Source organism: Gossypium arboreum, unplaced genomic scaffold (genome assembly GCF_025698485.1).
Source record: "Gossypium arboreum isolate Shixiya-1 unplaced genomic scaffold, ASM2569848v2 Contig00200, whole genome shotgun sequence".
Lineage (NCBI taxonomy): Eukaryota > Viridiplantae > Streptophyta > Magnoliopsida > Malvales > Malvaceae > Gossypium > Gossypium arboreum.
The window spans coordinates 75381-87500 of NW_026440318.1; the positions used below are offsets into that span (position 1 = coordinate 75381).

General features: G+C 32.5%; 2 pseudogenes; both read left to right on the top strand.

Annotated features, from left to right (window-relative positions):
* The first annotated feature begins 8818 nt into the window (after window positions 1–8818).
* LOC128288309 (photosystem I assembly protein Ycf3-like) lies at window positions 8819–10827 on the top strand (annotated as a pseudogene).
* Window positions 10828–11720: 893 nt separating this feature from the next.
* The window catches only part of LOC128288306 (photosystem I P700 chlorophyll a apoprotein A1-like), a 4378-nt pseudogene continuing 3978 nt past the window's right edge, over window positions 11721–12120 (top strand).

Genomic DNA, 12120 nt, shown 5'->3' on the forward strand with positions numbered 1-12120 from the left:
AGGTATTTTGAGAATCTCATATAACGACTAATGGTTAACGATGGCTCGATGGGTGGTTTTTCTAGAATGACAACAATGAAATCACTATTTTAGTAAATGATGCGAGGAAAGTAGTGACATTGATCCACAAAGCTCAATGAGCTCTTGAAATAGCGAAGCTAACTTGAGGAAAGCTGAAGGCAAGAGGCAAACAATTGAGGCAAATCTAACTCTCGGTAGAACTGGACGTCGAGCTTATCAACGCGATTTAAATAACGAGTTGGTTAATCGAAAGAGAATTAAAGCGAAGAACTTTCATTCATCCCATTTGATTACGCGATTAAATAAAATCAAATACAATCAAAAGTGAAATCAGATTTTAATCTAACGAAAAATTTGAAAATTGAAAGCGGAAATAGAATAGGATGAAAAAGATGAAAATCAATAAAAGAAGGTGGGTAGAAAAACTTATTGACACCGGGATCGATGGTATCTAATAAGTTCTACCTACTATTAGTTGAACCAATGACTCCCGCCGTATGAAAGCAATACTCTAACCACTGAGTTAAGTAGGTCATTTATTATCATAAGGAATAAAAGAGAAAGAAAGGGACCTATTACATCGATGGATTATAAATCAATATTACTTCTAAGCAATACCAATCAAACCGACCAAAGGGTATGATTATGATGTTGGATCATGTAATATTCATCTTGACAAGAAATTATCTACATAATATGATAAATATGTATCACAAACACAAGGGCTATAGCTCAGTTGGTAGAGCACCTCGTTTACGTGCCAATGTTTTCAGGAAGTCTATCATGCAATCAAAAGAATTGATCTTTTGAGAAATCGATGTCTTACTCCATTACTTTGAAGGAACAAAACAAGAACAATAGCCTGACAAATGGTTCGGTCCGATTCGGGTGCCGTTTGGCAGATCCGAATCGAACCCATCATTGATTTGAGATATTGATAGGGTGAATACCCGGTCTATTCAATGCTAGGCATAATGAGTATAAGGACCTCAAAAATGCTCTTTTCGTCCTATGAATCTTAAGGTGTATGAAGTTTCATGTTTGATTTTTTAATCAGGATGGTAGAGACTCCATTTAACTTAGGTTGATCTAGGCCAGAAGCAGACCTACGTCAAGATAACCCTTCCCCTCTTTGAAACACTTTGGAAGTGCTCCTGTATCAGTAATGAATCAGAGCACAATGAATCAGACACACGGAACCGTCTTCTTTTTTCTGTTAGAAAAATATATATACAATGAACTAACTGATATTTCTATCAGTTAATGAAAGAGCAATGCAAAAAAAATGCATGTTGGGTCTTTGAAATAGGCCGAATCATTTTGATAATAATCAGTTCGATCTGTTTTACCGAGAAGGTCTACGGTTCGAGTCCGTATAGCCCTATATTTTCGAATTTTCTATTTTATTAATTTTAAATATTCATTAAATTTATTAAATTGAAAAATGAAAATAATATTCTTAAAACTAAAGCAAACTAAAACAATAAAATAAAGAATATCCAAATACAACTAAAAATAAAAATCTAGTTTTTTTCCTAATTATTGTATTCTTTGTTGATTGGAACTGGTCGCTTCCAGTTGCTTGGTTAAAATCATTCCCATAAGCTCGCTCAGGAGATCACTCAGAGTATAACCCTGAAAACAAAAGCGCATTTCAACGGATCCAATCGCTCTTTTTTTCTTGGATAAGAATAAAATAAACAAAACCCCATTTCTTAATTAATCCTCATGGGTAGATTGATTTTGATTGATTCTATATAAATAGATATAAAATAAAAATTTCTATTTATTCTAAATCTATAATTTCGAATTTATATTTAGAATAAATAAATTTCGAATAAAAGTTTTTTATTTCTAAAATTCTAATAAATATTAGATATTAGTTAGATATTAAATTCCTTTTATTTAGAAAAATCCGAAATGAAGTGAAAACGAAAAAGTATTACTTGTTTTGGATTTGTATAGTATTATACTATATAGTATAAATATATATTTATACTAGTATTATACAAATTAGTACTATATCGAAATGAAATCGAAATAAGTGGAATGTAAATAAAATAGGATTAATTCAATCAATAAATCTTAAAACGCAACATGGAAACACCGCAAACAAACGAAACTGGACGATTCGATCAAACTGAATTGTTGTTTGACTAAACAAACAGTTGCGGATGACTTGACAATGAATTCAGGTCGAAGCGACTAATCCGATCTATTCACATTCATAGGAGTTCGTCTATGTTTCTGCTTTACGAATATGATATTTTCTGGGCATTTCTAATAATATCAAGTGCTATTCCTATTTTGGCATTTCTAATTTCTGGAGTTTTAGCCCCGATTAGAAAGGGTCCAGAAAAACTTTCTAGTTATGAATCGGGTATAGAACCAATGGGCGATGCTTGGTTACAATTTCGAATCCGTTATTATTTTTCTAGTTTTGTTGTTTTGATGTTGAAACGGTTTTCTTTATCCATGGGCAATGAGTTTCGATGTATTGAATTACCGTATTCATAGAAGCTTTCATTTCGTGCTTATCCTAATTGTTGGTTCAGTTTATGCATGGCGAAAAGGAGCATTGGAATGGTCTTAGTTCCTGAATATTCAGATAATAAAAAGAAAAAGTCAAAATAATAATAACATTGAGTATGATTTCATCAATTTCCTTACTTGATCGAACAACCCAAAATTCAGTTATTTCAACTACATTAAATGATCTTTCAAATTGGTCAAGACTCTCCAGTTTATGGCCGCTTCTTTATGGTACCAGTTGTTGCTTTATTGAATTTGCTTCATTAATAGGCTCACGCTTCGACTTTGATCGTTATGGGCTGGTACCAAGATCGAGTCCTAGACAGCAGACCTAATTTTAACAGCTGGAACAGTAACAATGAAAATGGCGCCCTCTTTGGTGAGATTGAACAAATGCCCGAACCTAAATATGTTATTGCTGTGGGCGCGTGTACAATTACAGGAGGGATGTTCAGTACTGATTCTTATAGTACTGTTCAGGGGTCGATAAGCTAATTCCCGTGGATGTCTATTTGCCGGGCTGTCCCCTAAACCCGAGGCAGTTATAGATGCTATAACAAAACGTAAGAAAATATCGCAAATCTATGAAGATCGAATTAGATCTCAACAGGGGATCGGTGTTCTACCAATCACAAGTTTTGTCTTGTACGCAGTACTCGTACTGGAAATTATAATCAAGGATTGCTCTATCAACCACCATCTACTTCAGAGATTCCTCCTGAAACATTTTCAACTACAAGGGTTCACTATCTTCCACGAATTAGTAAATTAGGTAGGATTTTTTTTACAGAAACAGACAACGAATTAATCTTCATAAATTCGATTTCATCATAAATGCGAAATACTTATCTTATAAAATGACAAATAAAAAGAAAAGTGCGGGAGATAAAAGATGCAGGGTCGTTTGTCTGTTTGGCTAGTCAAACACGGGCTAGTTCATAGATCTTTGGGCTTCGATTACCAAGGAATAGAGACTTTACAAATAAAGCCTGAGGATTGGCATTCCATTGCTGTTATTTTATATGTATATGGTTACAATTATCGTTCCCAATGTGCCTATGATGTAGCACCAGGCGGACTGTTAGCCAGTGTGTATCATCTTACGAGAATAGAGTGGTGTAGATCAACCGGAAGAGGTATGTATAAAGTATTTGCTCAAGGGTAACCTAGAATTCCGTCTGTTTTCTGGGTTTGGAAAAGTTCGGATTTTCAAGAACGAGAATCTTATGACATGTTGAGAATCTCTTATGAAAATCATCCACGACTGAAACGTATCTTAATGCCCGAAAGTTGGATGAATTGGCCTTTACGTAAGGATTACATTGCCCCAATTTTATGAAATACAAGACGCTCATTGAATGATGAAACTAATTACAACTTCGAATATTCAAGGAATATTTGTACATTCTCTTCTAGCTCAAACAGAGGAATTGAGGTTTCATTCGTATTCTTATGGATAGGCTAATAAATAAAAATAAAAGACAATACATCATTGAGATTCTCGATTTTTGAAGAGACTTTTTATTTATATTTATTTTATTTCGGACGAGCCGAGACAATAGGATGAACAACAAGGGTTCTGTACCGTGAACTTTGTATCGCACATCACTTAGATGAACTCTAGAGAGTCGCATAGAGGAATGAAGAAATGGAATATGAAAGAGAATACAAAGAAATAAAAGGGATCGGCTTCTATTTGCTGTGCTGAGATGAGTCTATTTCTATCCTTGAACTCCTCTAGACCCGACTTTTGTTGGGCCTTTCAACCAACTATTTTTATTTTAATCTTTTAATTAAATATGTATGAAGTATTACCATTCTTTTTGAATGTGAGAAGCCAGTGTGAACAAATAAAAAGAAGAGGAAAGATAAGCAAATTTTGTCTTTTACTACATTATAATAGACACATTAGAATAGACTCTTTGCTCATTTAAAAAGAGAAAAAATACAAAATAAAATAAATAAAGAGGTTTACTCTCAGATACCTAGCTAGATAAGTATGTATTATGATCCATATCAATTAATTTGTAGAGTAGATACTCATACAAATTAATCATATACCAAGAACCAGATTTGAACTGGTGACACGAGGATTTTCAGTCCTCTGCTCTACCAACTGAGCTATCCGACCATTACCGACGCATTATCCTCATAATACTAGATGACTTGGGTCTATGTCAATTAAAATGAAAACAAAAAACGAAAAGTATTAAATTAAAAGTCTCGAACAGGAATTTCTTGGATCTTCAAAGGAAGACTTTGTAAATTTCCATATGAGTAATCATATGTATTATGAATCATTCAAATAGGTATTCCTTGCTCAAGAGATTTCTACGTATATCATATATATCACATCACTATATCACAAGACTTGTGATAAAGAACAAAATTCTGCTATGCTAGGATACGCTTGTAAAACGGCAAAGAATAGGATGAATGAAACATGAGGAACTTTGAACCACTAACAAAAGGGTAGGATAAAATAAATAGACAGCAAACGGGCTTTTTGGGGTTGGGGATAGAGGACTTGAACCCTCGATTTTTAAAGTCGACGGATTTTCCTCTTACTATAAATTTCATTGTTGTCGGTATTGATATTGACATGTAGAACGGGACTCTATCTTTATTCTCGTCCGATTAATCAGTTTTCAAAGATTTATCAGACTATGGAGTGAATGATTTGATTAATGACTATTCTATTCGATTCTTTCTTCAACTTGGAATCGATTCACAACAATTCTTTTATTTTCATATTTTCATATAAATATAAATTGATATTGCATATAATAGAAATAAAAAAAAAAATACGGGTTCAGTTCGTCTTTTTGAGATAGTTTTCATTAGTATACCTATAAAAAAAATAGGTATATCTTGCATCCTTTCTAGAGTTTCGATATTCGATATAAAGATTCCTTTACCAACAGTCAACCCATTTGTTAGAATAGCTTCCATTGAGTCTCTGCACTATCCTTTCCTTTTTCTTATTCTCGCTTGCTGAACCTTTGTTCATGTTTATTTTCGTAAAATAATAAAATAATAGGATTTGGCTCAGGATTGCCCATTTTTCATTCAGGGTTTCTCTGAATTTGAAAGTTATCACTTAGTAGGTTTCATACCAAGGCTCAATCAATTAAGTCCGTAGCGTCTACCAATTTCGCCATATCCCCTTTGTCTTGAGATTAGGATCTCATTGGATGCCCTCCTTCCCCCTTTCTCCCTCCTTTCCCCCTTCTTTCATTTGTTTATTTTCTTTCGTTTATTTATTTGCTTTCTTTTTATGCGAAACCGTTGAATTTAGTAGATATAGATACAGATTCTTATATCGAAGGGTCTTTACCTATTTTCTTGTTTGTTTATCCGTTTTTCGTCTCTATCGGAGACCCATATTAATTTTATTTGGTCCAAAATATTTTATCATTTCTGTATTCGCAATTCAATATAGATGGGTATTTCATAACATATATATGTCCCTCTTACTCTCAGTTTTCTCAGGCAATTTGGTGGAATACTCGAAGGGTCGATTCTTTTTTTCGTCTTAGCTTCTGTCTTTATGAATGAAAACAAAAAGGAGTCTCTCATTATGATCTGGTTTCATTTCTATGGGTTGCATCTTTTTTCTTTAATTTCATTTTATTCTTATTATTAGACTATCCTATATAACCATAATAACTAAAAAATAAAAATGAAAATTGAATTTATTCATTATTAAAATGAAAATGAAATTAATTATTTTTTTTATAGTATAATAGCTAGAACTAATTATTTCTATTTAATAACTAGAACTAATTATTCCATTCATTTCTATTTCAATTCGAAGATAATTCAAATTTTGAGTCTAAAAAGAGTTTCATTCTAATTATCTAGACTTATAACGTTTCATTTATATAATCATAAAATATATAACTGCATAAAAGATTTTGACTCTAATTATCTCTATTTAGAACTCTAAACTAAATAGAAATAAATTTAATCTAGATTAAATCTATTAAATCGATCGATTAAATGAAATCTATATAAAATTTTCTATTTCTATATAATTTAGATGTAAAATATACTAAAATATAAAATAAACTAGAAAATAAAAATGAGTCAGTAATATTAGTAATATATATTAATATAAAAGAAATATAACTAAGATATAAAAAGATATTAAATATATTAAATATATAAAATATATAGATAAATAATAAATATATATATAAAATTTTAATTTAAATCAATTATTAGATTCTATCAACATTAGCTTGAATATTAGATTGAATCTACCATTATTATATTAAATATGTTATATTTATATTAAGTTTATATTAAGTATGGCATTAAAAATTAGAAAAAATTCTAGTTTTTCTAAATTCAGTCTCTAATTCATATTAATAATTCATATTAATTATGAATAACTAATAGATAGTTAATAGATAAGATCTAATAGTTTGCTGAATCCTATGGATACCAAATTTCTATTATTTGAGGCCGCTTAGCTCAGAGGTTAGAGCATCGCATTTGTAATGCGATGGTCATCAATTCATTCGATAGCCAGCTTTCCTATTTGTTTGCTTTTTGCCTTTTTACATAATTTAGAATGTTTTTTGAAATCAAAGAACAAACAGTGAAAAGCTTTTCCTTTTCTTAATTCTTTCCAAGGTCAACAATCTGTTTATTATCTCGTCAGAAACTTCCAATTAGGGATCAATTTGAGGAGTTAGATCTTTGCAGAATAAATCAAGAAAAAAGGAAACTCTTTTGGTTTAATTTATTTATCTATTTAATATTATATTCAATTTATTTATATCTATTTTATTATATATATTCTAAATATTTTATATCTAAATATTTTATATATTTTTTATATTTATATTATTATTTTTATATATATATATATTTATTTCTATTTTTGTATACATTATATACAAAAACAAAAAAGTAAATATGGATATTGATCCAATTCATCTCATTAATATTTGTAGTACAATCCTTCAGTCGATTTCCTTCATTTAGTTCAGTTTTAATTTCGGTTTATGAAATTTCAATAAAATTCAAATTAATAAGGTCTTCACGTTACCGAGGGCTCGTTTCAAAAAATACGCCGTCTGGGGGCTTTACCGGGACTAACTAGTAAAGGCCTAGAGCCGGAAGCGATCTTAGAAACCAATCGCGCGGTAAAAAATCTCAATACCGTATTCGTTTAGAAGAAAAACAAAAATTGCGTTTTCATTGTATGGCCTTACAGAACGACAATTACTTAAATACGTTCGTGCCAGAAAAGCCAAAGGGTCAACAGGTCAGGTTTTACTACAATTACTTGAAATGCGGTTGGATAACATCCTTTTTCGATTGGGTATGGCTGACTATTCCTCAAGCCCGTCAATTAGTTAACCATAGACATATTTTAGTTAATGGGCGTACAGTAGATATACCAGATTATCGCTGCAAACCCCGAGATATTATTTCAGCGAGGGATGAACAAAATCTAGAACTCTGATTCAAAATTATCTTGATTCATCCACCAATGAGGAATTACCAAAACATTTGACCTTTCACATTACAATATAAAGTTAGTCAATCAAATAATAGATAGGAAATGGGTTGGTTTGAAAATAAATGAATTGCTTGTCGTAGAATATTATTCTCAGACTTAAACCTAACTAAAATAACAAAACAAGGGTTCTGCCCCTTTTCACCTGAGTTAAGGTTAAGTAAAGGAAGACAGAATGGGTTTGATTCGGAGATTTTTCTCCTATTCATGTGATAGATACGTAAGGAGATTTTCATCCCTGTATGCTATTTTACGTATTCCATATTAAAAGGAATTGGGAATAGAGAACTAAAGAAGGGTCTAATTCTTTAGTATATGTTCTTATTTGATACATTGTAGTCAGTTACATTGGCGAATTAGGTGAAGGTGCGGAAGGAGGATTCAGACCCTCGGTAAACAAGAGTCTACATAGCAGTTCAATGCCGCCTTGAACCACTCGGCCATCTCTCTACATAATTATTATGGCCGATACCCCAGCGAATAGCGAGTTACTCATATTAGATTGTTCGATAGGTACGAACAATATCAATTCTAACTAGGAAACTTGCTATAAAATAGAAAACTTTTCATCACTTTTTTTATCACTTTTCTTTAGCCTCCGGGCTCGAAGAATTTTAAAAAATGGAATGGGTCTACTTTTGTTATTTCGTACTGTACACTTCCTTTGTTTGTGAGATCATTTTATTTTCTCACGAGGGTAATGAAAAAGAGTTATAGAATGGATTGCTACCTATGCCTAGATCGCAGATAAATGGAAATTTTATTGATAAGACCTTTTCAATTGTAGCCAATATCTTATTACGAATAATTCCGACAACTTCAGGAGAAAAAGGCATTTACTTATTACAGAGATGGTGCGATTTGATTATTATTATATATATATTTTACTTTATTCTCTTTATTCTTTATTTATTATTTACTTTTTACTTTACTCTCAGTCTTAGGAAAAGACACATTATTCAGAATAGAAAAAGGCTATGAAAACAAAAAATCTACGCTTGTTGAAGGTGAAGTTTATAAATAAGCAATTCCTTCTGTCGTGTATCCCCGATTAATGCAACCTCAGATGCTTCAATTGTTGATTCAGTATTGAGCGAAAGGTTACACCTATGGGTCTGTATTGTGGGTCAACCCTACTACACTAGTACCAATAGGCGGCATAGGAAGAAACTACGCCTAGGAATCAACAACACGAAAACTTTGTTATTAATGATTCCCTTTCTTTATCGGGATCGGAACTAAGAGAAATGGTTGGGACAACAAACATCCATCTTGTTCGTACTTTGGATACCCATATAACCATCGAAGATTGTTGAAGTGACTAATTCCTGGAAATTAAGGAGCGTTGAGAACAAAGAAATTGTTGGGTTACTTTTTATCTAGTACGAACACGCTTGATGGTAAGAAAGATCTTTTGCAAGAGGTTGGCTAGAGATTTCTAAAAACATTAGCCCTCAGTTCATAATGACAATATTTCGACCTTTTTTAATTCCATGGATTATTCTCATTATGCACATAAAGGAGGGCCGTATGAGGTGAAAATCTCATGTACGGTTTTGGAACGGAGAATTCTTTGAATCGAATGACGACCGTAACGGATGTCAGCTCAATCCGAAGGAAATTATGCAGGCCTTACAGAATTATTATGAAGCTATGCGACTAGAAATTGATCCCTGATCGAAGTTATATACTATATAACATAGGCCTTATCCACACAAGTAATGGAGAGCATACAAAAGCTTTAGAATATTATTTTCGAGCACTAGGGCAAACCCGTTCTTACCACAAGCTTTTAATAATATGGCTGTGATCTGTCATTACGTGCGACTATCTCCACTATAGAAATAAAAAAGGAAAGAAGAGCAAATACGCTAGTAAATAAATACGCTAGTAAATAAACACGCTAGTAAATAAAATACTAGAAAAAAAATAGGCTTTCTACATATTGCATCGTCAAAAAACGATTTTTATCAGCTGTAACAAAAAAACTTCATAGAAGTCGAAATATGAAGAAATATATATGCCTAGATACTTTATTCTATGGATAAAGATCTAATTGATAGAGGAAGCACCGTAAAGATCAATTAGCGAGGTTTTGAGCCGATACAATAAATAAGAACTGCTTATTTATGTCATGATATGAGATAAAAATTAGGAATCGACTTATGTAATGGGCCGATCCCCTAAGTTATTGAGCAGCGGTGTAGCATCAGATCCCAAAGACAGTAAGTCTTTTTTATGAGGAAGAAGTCTTTTTCAAGGATTCTATATAAATTTCTATATGATATGAAACCGAGATAGTTACCTTTCAGAAAAATCTAACGGACGACAGCTGAAATGCCTATGCTTTATTTTTCTGAAGGTGGGAGAAAAGATAAAACTTATTATTAATTTAATCCAAATTAGAGTTTGAAACTCATGTAATTAACCCTTTTGGTTAACCGAGACAAATCAATAGATCTATGAAATCTCATTCAATTGGATATATGGTAGGGTAAAAAATGGGATACCAAAGAATTGACTGCCGAGCCGTATGAGGTAGGAAACTCTCAAATACAGTTCTAAGGAAGGAATTGAACCGCCTATTTCGACCAGGAGAACAGGCCATTCGACAGGGATTCTGAAATAGCGGAGGCTTGGTTCGATCAAGCCGCTGAGTATTGAAACAGGCTATAGCGCTTACTCCTGGTAATTATATTGAAGCGCAGAATTGGTTAAAGATCACGCGGCGTTTCGAATAAGAACAAGAGCTCTCTGTTTATTTATTATTATTAGTTTTAGTTCGAAATTCGAATTAGAAATTAGAAAATTCTTTAATTCTATTTCTATTTAATTTCTATTAAATCCATTTATTTAATATTTAATTTAATTAAATAAATTACAGTACTATTTAAATTATTAAATTCGATTTTCTAGTCAATTTGACTATTTAAATTAAATAGTAAAAATATTAATTTAATTGGAATTGTTAATTGTGTAATGGTTTGGTTTTGTTGGACCCATGGGTCAAATAAAACGGAGCATTTCTCTCTTTTAGGAAAAACCAATCAAAGAATTTCATTATATCTTTCTCAAATCGTTCTATTTCGTTTGATATTTCGTAAGGATAAGTAATACACGGATATAGCAAAATAAAATATATATATAATATATATATATTTTCTGCTTCTATTCTATTAAAACTAAAACTAATAAAACCCCTCAAATGACTAACTATCGATACTGGGTATCCCGTAGTAATGAATGTGCACGTGATTTGGGATAGAAATATTGTTGTTCTATCTATGTAAGACAAAAAACTCCACCTCGGAACTTCTAATTGAGATATGAATACACTACACCAGTTGCACAAAAATGGGTTTTGCACCAATGTAAGTAAAGTCCGAAAAAGGTTTTATAAGATTAAAGGTCCGTTGAGCGCCTCATGGATATGTCATAATAGATCCGAACACTTGCCCCGGATCGACTTCCAGATATTGCTCTAGTGAATAACTAAAGAAAAAAAGATAGATAAAAATAGATAGATAGATGAGAGATAGAAGAAAAGAAACTAATTATAAGCGTCTCTCATAGGTTCACTAATTACTGACTGTTGGCGGGTCTCTTTGTATGTGTTGTCCGGAAGGAGGACTCAATGATTATTCGTTCGCCGGAACCAAGTAAAAATTTTGGTAGATAGGGATCCCGTAAAACTTCTTTCGAGGAATGGGCTAGGCCGGGCCATTTCTCAAGAACAATAACTAAGGGACCCGATACTACCACTGGATCTGGAACCTACATGCCGATGCTCACGATTTCGATAGCCATACCAGTGATTTGGAGAGATCTCTCGCAAAATATTTAGTGCCCATTTCGGCCAACTCTCCATCATCTTTCTTTGGCTGAGCATGCATGTTTTCCACGGTGCTCGTTTTTCAATTATGAAGCATGGCTCAGCGATCCTACTCACATTGGACCTAGCGCCCAGGTGGTTTGGCCAATAGTGGGCCAGAAATCTTGAATGGCGATGTGGGTGGGGTTCCGAGGAATACAAA